Source organism: Macaca fascicularis, chromosome 9 (assembly GCF_037993035.2).
Source record: "Macaca fascicularis isolate 582-1 chromosome 9, T2T-MFA8v1.1".
NCBI lineage: Eukaryota > Metazoa > Chordata > Mammalia > Primates > Cercopithecidae > Macaca > Macaca fascicularis.
Genome location: NC_088383.1, coordinates 71,696,605 through 71,707,268, shown reverse-complemented (window position 1 = coordinate 71,707,268; position 10,664 = coordinate 71,696,605). Strand labels below are relative to the sequence as shown.

Sequence of the window (10,664 nt, the reverse complement as noted above, 5' to 3'; positions counted from 1 at the left end):
CTGAACAACAGAGCAAGACCCTGTTTCAAAAAAAAGAAGTTAATATATCATGATCAAGTGGAGTTTATCCCAGGAATACAGGGCTAGTTTAATCTTCAAAATCAGGCCAGATGTGGCAGCTCTCACTTGTAATCCCAACACTGGGAGGCCGAGCTGGGAGGATCTCTTGAGGCTGAGAGTTTAAGACCAGCCTAAGCAATGTAGCAAGATCCCATTTCTAAATAAATAAAATATTCAAAATCAATAATTGAGCAAGTTGCAGTCATTTATGCCTGTAGTCCAAGCTACTCAGGAGGCTAAGGTGGGAGGATCATTTGAGCCCAGGAGTCTAAGGCCAGCCTGGGCAACAACACAAGATACCATCTCTAAAGGAAAAATCGTTCATTATAATTTACCATATTAACAAAGTAAAAAAAGAAAACCATATGATTATCTTGATAAACACAGAAAAGCATTTGACAAAATCCAATATTCATTCCTGATAAAAACTAAATAAATCTGGAATAGAAAGGGATATCCTCAACATAATCATGGACATCTACAAAAGCCCCACAGCTACCATCACACTTAGTGGTGAAAGATTGAATAGTTTCCCCTAAGATCAGGAACAAGACACCTTCTCTCCCCTTTTCTATTCAACATTGTGCTGGAAGTCCTGGCCACTCAATCAGGCAGGAAAAGAAAGGAAAAAAAAAAAAACCAGCCAAATTGAAGAAGTAAAATTGTCTCAATTTTCAGACAACATGACTGTCTATGTAGAAATCTAATGGAACCCAGAAAAAAGCAACTAGAACTAATAGGCAAGTTTAGCAAGGTTGAAGGATACAAGATAATACACAAAAATTAATTGTATTTCTATATGCTAACAGTGAAAAGTCAAAAATTTACTCACTTATCAATTAGTAAAATCCCATTTGTAATAGCATCAAAAATATAAAATACTTAGGAATAAATCTGACAAAATACGTAAAGTCCTGTAACTGGAAACTATAGAATATTGCTAAAAGAAATTAAATAATATCTAAATAAATAAATAGTCTGGGGACAGTGGCTCATGCCTGTAATCCCACACCTTAGGAGGCTGAGGTGGGCAGATCTCTTGAGCTCAGGAGTTCAAGACCAGCCTGGGCAACATGGCAAACCCCGTCTCTACAGAAAAAAAAATTTTTTTAATTAGCCAGGTATGGTGACTGTCATGTGCATCTGTGTGAAGAGACCACCAAACAGGCTTTGTGTGAGCAACATGGCTGTTCATTTCACCTGGGGGCAGGCGGGCTGAGTCCAAAAAGAGAGTCAGCGAAGGGAGATAAGGGTGGGACCGTTTTATAGGATTTGGGTAGGTAAAGGAAAATTACAGTCAAAGGGGGGTTGTTCTCTGGCGGGCAGGAGTGGGGGTCACAAGGTGCTCAGTGGGGGAGCTTTTTGAGCCGGGATAAGCCAGGCACAAGATAATGTCATCGCTTAAGGCAAGGACCAGCCATTTTCACTTCTTTTGTGGTGGAATGTCATCAGTTAAGGCGGGGCAGGACATTTGCACTTCTTTTGTGATTCTTCAGTTACTTCAGGCCATCTGGGCCTATACTTGCAAGTCACAGGGGATGCGATGGCTTGGCTTGGGCTCAGAGGCCTGACAGTGACACACACCTGTAGCCCCAGCTACTGAGATGGGAGGATCACCTGAGCCCATCTCAGCCTCCCAAGTAGCTGGGACTACAGGCGTGTGGGAGGTCGAGACTGCAGTGAGCCATGATGATGCCACTGCACTCCAGCTTGGGTGACAGAGTGAAATCCGGTATTAAAAAAAAAAAAAAAATAGATACTCCTTGTTCATGGGTCAGAAGACTCAGCAATGTTAAGATATCAGTTGTCCCTGAATTGATCTGTAGATGCTGATATGGTTTGGATATTTATTCCCTCTCAGTCTCATGTTGAAATGTGATCCCCAGTGTTGGAGGTGGGTGGGGCCTAGTGAAAGGTGTTTGGGTCACAGGGGTGGATCCCTCCTGAGTGGTTTGGCGCCCTTCTGCAGTAATGAGTGAGTTTTTGCTGTATTAGGTCACACAAGAGCTGGTTGTTTAAAAGAGCTTGCCATCTCTCTCTTGCTCTCTCTGTCACTACGTGAACCACCTACTCCCTCTTTGCCTCCTGCCATGAGTAAAATCTTCCTGAGGGTGGCCAGGCATGGTGGTTCACACCTTTAATCCCAGCACTTTGGGAAGCCACAGTGGGCAGATCACTTGAGGTCAGGAGTTTGAGACCAGCCTGGCCAACATGGTGAGACCCGTACGAAAATTAGCTAGGCATTGTGGCATGCATGGGTAGTATCAGCTACTTGGGAAGCTGAGGCAGGAGAATTGCTTGAATCCAGGAGGCAGAGGTTGCAGTGAGCCAAGATTGTGCCACTGCACTCCAGCCTGGGTGACACAGTGAGACTCTGTTTCAAAAAAAAAAAAAAAAAAAACTTTCCAGAGGCTTCACCACAAGCTGAGCAGATGATGGTGCCATGTTTGTACAGCCTACAGAACTGTGAGCCATCTCACCATTCTGCGTGATCTCAGCACCACTGCACCCAGTGGGTTCAAGCGATTCTCCTGCCTCTCAACCTCTTGAGTAGTTGGGGCTACAGGTGTGAGCCACCATGCCTGGCTAATTTTTGTATTTTTAGTAGAGAAGGAGTTTTGCCATATTGGCCAGGGTGGCCTCGAACTCCTGACCTCAAGTGATCCACCCACCTCAGCCTCCCAAAGTGCTGGGATTACAGGCGTGAGCCACCACACCTGGCCAAATTACCCAGTCTTTATAAATTTATAATAAAGGGAGCCCAGTGCTAATATTCAAGATAATAGGGAAAAGACTCTGAAGGCATTTCCTCCCTAGCAATGCAAAACAGACTAACACAGAACATTGATACCAGGAGTGTGATGTTGCTATAAAGATACCTGAAGATGTGGAAGTGGCTTTAGAACTGTTTATGAGCAGAAGTTGGAAGAATTTAGAGGGCTCAGAAGAAGACAGGAAGACAAGGGAAAGTTTGGAACTTATTAGAGATCGGTGAAATGATTGTGTCCAAAATGCTGACAGAAATGCAGACTGTGAAGGCCAGGCTGAGGAGGTATCAGATAGAAATGAAGAACTTGTCTGGGAGCAGTGGCTTGAAAGGAATGAGGCACATCCCCCATATATCTCCCAACTTCCTGAGCCCAGCACAAACACATTCCTCCATATTTCTTTCAAACTTCAGAAAAACATCACCTGGGAGATCTCCGATAAGGAATGCTAAATGTAGAATGTTAACCAATTGTAATGCTGTAACCGAAAGGATTACCTTGTTCCCTATAACTTTACATATCCTGTTTACATCGGGCTATAAAAAGCAAGCACTCGCATTGTTCGAGGCCCTCCTGTATGCTGTGGAATGGAGGGACCAAGTTCGAACTTGTAGTAAAGATCCTTGCCGCTTGGCTTTGACTCTGGACTCTGGTGGTCTTCTTTGGGGAACAAACGGTCTGGGCATAACATCTGGGGGCTCGTCCGGGATTCCCCAAGCCCACCAGACCCCTGGTCAAGGGATCTACTAGGATCGATCTACTGATAGGTGAGCCGGCTCGTCTCCGTTTGTCTGTCTGTGTCTGTTCTGAATCTGAATCTGTGACTCGCGAGGTCTGAAACTGGAGCTGGCTCAGTCCTGGTGGACGCGCTATAGGACGGCCAGCGGAGACCAGTGGGAGACGTCCCCTGGCTCTCGTCTGATCTAGATTGCGATCCGAGCTGCCAGAGCACAATTGCAATCCGAGCGGCTAACTCTGACCCAGGCTTCCGGTGCGCGCTTGCCATCCGAGCTGCCGGAGCGCAATCGCAATCCGAGCGGCTAACTCTGACCCAGGCTTCCGGTGCGCGCTTGCCATCCGAGCTGCCGGAGCGCGATCGTGATCCGAGCGGCTAACTCTGACCCGGACTGCCGGGGCGCGCTCGCGATCTGAGCTGCCGGAGATCCAGACTGCTGGGGGCGCTCGCGATCTGAGCTGCCGGAGCGTGTTTAGGATCGGGCAGCAGCTGTCTCTGACCCGGACTGCCGGGGCGCGCTTGCGACTAAATATTATTAATAAGCCAGATTTCCTTTAAAGGGATTCTAACCCATATTCCTTTACAGGAAAAGACTACAAATTAGTACAGGATGGGTAATACCCAGAGCGCTCCCCTATCTCTCCTTACAAGTAATTTCAAAGATGTAAGAGCAAGGGGCCATGATCTTAGTTTGGAAATCAGGAGGGGAAAGCTCATTACCCTATGCCGCTCTGAATGGCCTGCCTTTAATGTGGAGTGGCCACCCGAAGGGACCTTCCGACTTGCTGTCATCACTAGGGTAAAGTCCAAGATTTTCCTACCTGGGCGTGCGGGCCACTTAGATCAAATCCCATATATCCTCATATGGCAGGACCTTGTTGAGAACCCGCCTCCTTGGCTGTCCCCTTTCCAATTAGCCTCTGAACCCTGTAAGGCACTGGTTGCTCGACCACTAAAATCCAAGCAACCAACTGCCCCTCCCCATCCTGTTCTACCTGTGTGGGGAAACCCCATCCTGTTCTACCTGACAGCGGGGACCCACTGTTCACAGAACCCCCCTCCGTACCCCTCCGGGCCCCAGGCCCCAGCCCCCCAGGCTAAGCCGGGGGAAAGAGCAGGCAGATGGGAGGCAGCCAGCACACAAGGACCCGCTAAGAGTAAAAGTAACTTTGAAGGGCCGGCGGAGCGGACGCAAGGGCGCACTTCGCGGGCTAGCCCCCTCCAGCTGCCTGACTCCACAGTGGCTCTACCCCTTCGGGAAATAGGACCCCCAGATGACACGGGAATCCCCAGGCTCCAGTACTGGCCATTCTCTACCAGTGATCTGTATAACTGGAAGACCCAGAGTGCTCGGTTTTCAGAAAACCCCAAAGATTTAATGGCTTTACTGGATAGTGTCATGTTCACCCACCAGCCCATTTGGGATGATTGTTAGCAGCTCCTCCGAATCTTGTTCACAACGGAAGAGCGAGAAAGAATACAGGCCGGCGTGGGACTACAACACAGCAGAAGGTAGGGAATGGCTACGCCTTTATCGCCAGACTCTAATGGCGGGTCTCTGGGCAGCTGCTCACAAGCCCACTAATTTGGCTAAAGTACACTCTGTTCTGCAGGGAAAGACAGAGAGCCCAGCTACCTACTTAGAAAGGTTAATGGAAGCTTTTAGACAGTACACCCCCATAGACCCGGAGGCTCCAGGAAGTCAGGCAGCTGTTGTAATGTCTTTCGGAAATCAGGCAGCCCCAGACATTAAAAGGAAACTCCAGAAATTAGAAGACTTAGAGGATTGTGGACATACACCCAACTGTGCCAAACCCGTATACCCTCCTGAGTACCCCAAACCCTAAACATCAATGGTACACTGTTTTAGATTTGAAAGATGCTTTCTTCAGTTTGCCTTTAGCCCCTCAGAGCCAAAAGCTCTTCGCCTTTGAGTGAAATGACCCTGGAAGGGGCATAAGTGGCCAACTGACATGGACCAGACTGCCGCAGGGATTCAAAAACTCTCCTACCCTGTTCGATGAGGCCCTCCATGAAGACCTGGGTGAGTACCGACGTAAACACCCTGAGGTAACTTTACTACAAAATGTTGATGACCTCCTGATTGCTGCTGAGACCCAAGAAGCTTGTATTCAAGGGACCAAGAGTCTCTTACAAGCTCTGGGAAATCTAGGCTACCGAGCCTCGGCAAAGAAAGCTCAAATCTGTAAGCCAGAAGTAACATATCTGGGGTACCTGCTAAAAAGAGGGCAGCGCTGGTTAACAGACGCCTGGAAGCAGACTGTTCTGCAGATTCCCAGGCCACAATCCACCCAACAAGTGAGGGAATTCCTGGGGTCGGCGGGATTTTATAGACTATGGATACCTGGGTTCGCAGAACTGGCTAAACCCTTGTATCAGGCAACATGGGGGCAGCAGCCATTTAATTGGACAGACGAAGCCGAGTCAGCTTTCCAACAGATCAAAACCGCCCTACTCTCTGCGCCTGCACTGGGACTACCTGATGTCACCAAGCCCTTCCACTTATACATGGACGAGAATAAAGGTGTCGCCAAGGCGGTAATAACTCAGAATTTAGGCCCCTGGCGGAGGCCAGTTGCCTACCTGTCAAAGAAGTTAGACCCAGTGGCTGCCAGGTGGCCCCCTTGTCTCCGAATGATTGCGGCCACGGCTCTGATGGTACAAGATGCTGATAAACTTGTCATGGGTCAACAATTGCGGGTCGTTACCCCACATGCCATCGAAGGTGTACTCAAACAGCCACCTAATCGATGGATAAGTAACGCCTGGTTCACCCACTACCAAGGACTACTACTAAATCCTATCAGGATAACCTTCCTGCCCCCAACGACCTTAAACCCTGCCTCACTGCTGCCCAACCCGGACCTGGACATGCCGCTCCATGATTGCACCGAGATACTAGCTCAGGTGCACGGAGTTGGAGAGGACCTGCAGGACCGCCCACTCCCTGACGCTAACCTCGTCTGGTTCACTGATGGGAGCAGCTTCATGCATCAAGGCCAGAGGTACACTGGAGTGGCAGTGACTTCAGAGACTGAGGTAATCTGGGCGGGACCCCTGCCCCCGGGGACATCGGCCCAGAAGGCCGAACTGATAGCGCTCACCCAAGCTCTTACCTTAGGGGCAGGAAAAAAGCTGACAGTATATACAGACAGCTGATATGCTTTTGCTACGGCGCACATACACGGGGCCATCTACAGGGAGCAAGGGTTACTAACGGCTGAAGGAAAAGAGATAAAAAAACAAGCAAAAAATCCTAGCCCTGTTAACAGCGCTATGGAAGCCAGAAAAGTTAGCCATTGTGCATCGCCCAGGGCACCAGAAACCAACCACTCCAACTGCTCAAGGCAACTTTCTGGCAGACCAAACTGCAAGAAATGTGGCAAAGGCTCCCAGCCAACTCCTTGCACTCCAGCTCCCTGACCCGGGCCACCGGGGACTTGCCACATTTCCCTGATTATTCAGAACAAGATCTCCAGTGGATTGACAAGCTTCCCCTAAAACAGATCCAGAATAGGTGGTGGACTGATACTAATGACCAAACCATCCTACCAGAAAAATTAGGACAACAAGTGTTAGAACACATCCACCGAACCACCCACCTGGGTGCTCGGCAGATAATAGACCTGATCAGACGCTCTAAGCTCAAATTCAGACATACAGCCGAGATGGCCAGCAGCATCGTGGCAAGTTGCAAAGTCTGCCAGCTTAACAACGCCTACTCCCAGTCCCAGGCTGCAGCGGGAACAAGGCTTAGAGGAACCAGGCCCGGTATCTACTGGGAAGTAGATTTTACTGAAATAAAGCCAGGAAAGTACGAGTATCAGTACTTACTTGTCTTTGTAGATACTTTTTCAGGGTGGACTGAAGCATTTCCAACCAAAAGAGAAACTGCTCAGGTTGTAGCAAAGAAAATTCTGGAAGATATCCTCCCCAGGTATGGCTTCCCCGTCCAGATAGGGTCAGATAATGGGCCGGCCTTCGTCGCTAAGGTAAGTCAGGATTTGGCTTCCATCCTTGGGGCAAATTGGAAACTACATTGCGCTTACAGGCCCCAGAGTTCAGGATAGGTAGAAAGGATGAATCGGACCTTAAAAGAGACCTTAACTAAATTGACTATGGAGACTGGCGCTAATTGGGTGGTCCTTCCCCCCTACGCTCTGTTCTGGGCCCATAATACCCCTTACAGACTGGGCCTTACCCCTTACGAAATCATGTATGGCAGACCCCCACCCCTGGTTCCCAGTCTAAAAGATGATCTGCTCAAATCTGAAACAGAAAATGTCTCTGAACTCATTTTCCCTACAAGCCTTGCAGAAAATTCATCAAGAAATCTGGCCCAAGCTGAAGGAACTATATGAGACCGGTCCCCCACCGACACCCCATCCGTACCAGCCGGGAGACTAGGTCCTGGTTAAGCGACACCGACAAGAGACCCTAGAACCCAGGTGAAAGGGACCACTCCAGGTACTCCTGACCACACCCACCGCGCTGAAGGTAAAAGGCATCACGTCGTGGATCCACTACACCCACATCAAGCCAGTGGACCCAACCTCCGACCTTCTAGGACCAATCACGGCAGAGGCTAAAGCACTGGCCACGTGGACTGTGGACAGAGCTAAGAACAACCCCTTAAAACTCACCCTGCGCCGGCAATATAGCTCACTGCAAACATGCAGTTAGGTAGTCTAGCCCTAACGTTAGCCGCCCTAGTGGCCGCTGGGGAAAACACCAAACCAGCACCTAAACCCCAGTCAGGAAAAGTTTCCCTACTGTTGTTTCTCAGGAACCAATTCCAGCCTCTGCAGCATCACTGCAATGCCCCCTAATATCACCCTAAGGGCTCCGCCGGGCATATTCTTCTGGTGTAATGGGACATTATCTAAGGACCTATCTAGTCCCTCTGTTACCAACCTACTGTGTCTTCCTGTCACATTAGTTCCCCGGTTGACTCTACTAACTGCTGGCGAGTTCCTAGGGTACACCGGTAACTGGACTAGTACTGCTATTCACCCAGTCCCTAGACCGAGACCTGCACGAGCCATATTTCTCCCCCTCATTGCAGGAATCTCCCTCACCGCATCCCTCATGGCGGCCGGGATGGCAGGGGAAGCCCTAAGTCACACCCTCATAGAAAGCAACAAGTTGTACCAACAATTTGCCGTTGCTATGGAGGAGTCGGCTGAGTCCCTTGCCCCCCTTCAGTGGCAGCTCACGTCCCTAGCTCAGGTAACCTTGCAGAACCGGAGAGCCCTAGACCTACTCACTGCTGAAAAAGGTGGTACATGTATGTTTCTAAAAGAAGACTGTTGTTTCTACATAAATGAATCAGGGCTTGTAGAAGACCGGGTCCAACAGTTACGCAAGTTAAGCACTGAAGTAAAAACACGGCAGTTTGCTTCAGCTGCAGACCAATGGTGGAATTCCTCTATGTTTTCTCTGTCGGCCCCCTTCCTTGGACCCCTGCTAAGTCTACTATTTCTGCTAACCGTAGGACCTTGTGTTGTTAACAGAATTTTGCAGTTTGTCAGAAAAAGGCTTGACACTGTTCAGCTCATGGTCCTCAGAGCCCAATACCAACCTGTAGACGCTGAAACAGAGTCAGACTTATAAGACCCAAGACTGGCTCTAGAGTTACCTGAAAAGAAGGGGGGAATGAAAGGAATGAGGCACATCCCCCATATATCTCCCAACTTCCTGAGCCCAGCACAAACACATTCCTCCATATTTCTTTCAAACGTCAGAAAAACATCACCTGGGAGATCTCCGATAAGGAATGCTAAATGTAGAATGTTAACCAATTGTAATGCTGTAACCGAGAGGATTACCTTGTTCGCTATAACTTTACATATCCTGTTTACATCGGGCTATAAAAAGCAAGCACTCGCATTGTTCGAGGCCCTCCTGTATGCTGTGGAATGGAGGGACCAAGTTCGAACTTGCAGTAAAGATCCTTGCCGCTTGGCTTTGACTCTGGACTCTGGTGGTCTTCTTTGGGGAACAAACGGTCTGGGCATAACAGGCTCACGCCTGTAATCCCAGCACTTTGGGAGGCCAAGATGGGCAGATCACCTGAGGTCAGGAGCTCAAGACCAGCCTGACCAACATGGTGAAACCCCGCCTCTACTAAAAATACAAAAATTAGCCAGGCACGGTGGCGGGTGCCTGTAACCCCAGCAACTTGGGAGGCTGAGGCAGGAGAATTGCTTGAACCTGAGAGGCGGAGGTTGTCGTGAGCTGAGATGGCGCCACTGCACTCCAGCCTGGGCAACAGGGTGAGACTCCGTCTCAAAAAAAGAAAAGAAATGAAGAACTTAGTGGGAACTGGAGTAAAAGTCACCCTTGTTACACCTTAGCAAAGAACTTGGCTGCATTGTGTCCATGTCCTAGAGCTTTGTGGAGGGCTGAACTTGAGAGTGATGACTTAGGGTAACTGGCAGAAGAAATTTCTAAGCATTCAAGAAGTGCCATGGCTGCTTTTAACAGCCTGTAATCAGATATGGGAGCAGAGGAATGACCTAAGGTTGCAACTTACAATTAAAAGGGAAGCAGAGCATAAAAGTTTGGATAATCCACAGCCCGGCCATGAGGTAGAGGAGGAAAGGGAGTTTCCAGGAGGGGAATCCAAGCAGGCTGCTTGCTAAAGCAATTAGCACGTCTAAAAGGGAGCCAGGTGCTAATATTCAAGACAATGGGAAAAAGGCTCAGAAGGCATTTCGGAAATCTTCCAGGACACTTCTCCCATCACAGCCCTGGAGGCCTAGACAGGCAAACTGGTTTTAGAGATCAGGCTAGGGCGCTGCTGCCCTGTACGGCCTCAAGACACTGCTCCCCCAATTCTGGCCACTCCAGCTCTAGCCTTGGTTCAGAGGGGTTCAGGGACAGCTTGGGCTGCAGCTCCAGAGGGCACAAGCTGTAAACCTTGGCAACTTTCACATGGTGTTAAGTCTGTAGGCACACAGAATGCAAGAGTGAAGCAGGCTTGGCAGCTTCCACCCAGATTTCAGAAGATGTATGGGAAAGCCTGGGTGCCCAGACGGAAGCCTGCCACAGGGGCAGAGCCCCCACAGAGAGCCACA

At 49.2% G+C, this 10,664-nt stretch overlaps 1 long non-coding RNA gene across 1 annotated transcript; it reads left to right on the top strand.

Moving 5' to 3' along the window:
- Window positions 1–973: 973 nt before the first annotated feature.
- LOC141407686 (uncharacterized) lies at window positions 974–9,556 on the top strand. The gene is made up of 2 exons (XR_012417768.1): window positions 974–3,595; window positions 7,895–9,556. It is a non-coding gene; the product is annotated as an uncharacterized lncRNA (long non-coding RNA).
- Window positions 9,557–10,664: the final 1,108 nt, after the last annotated feature.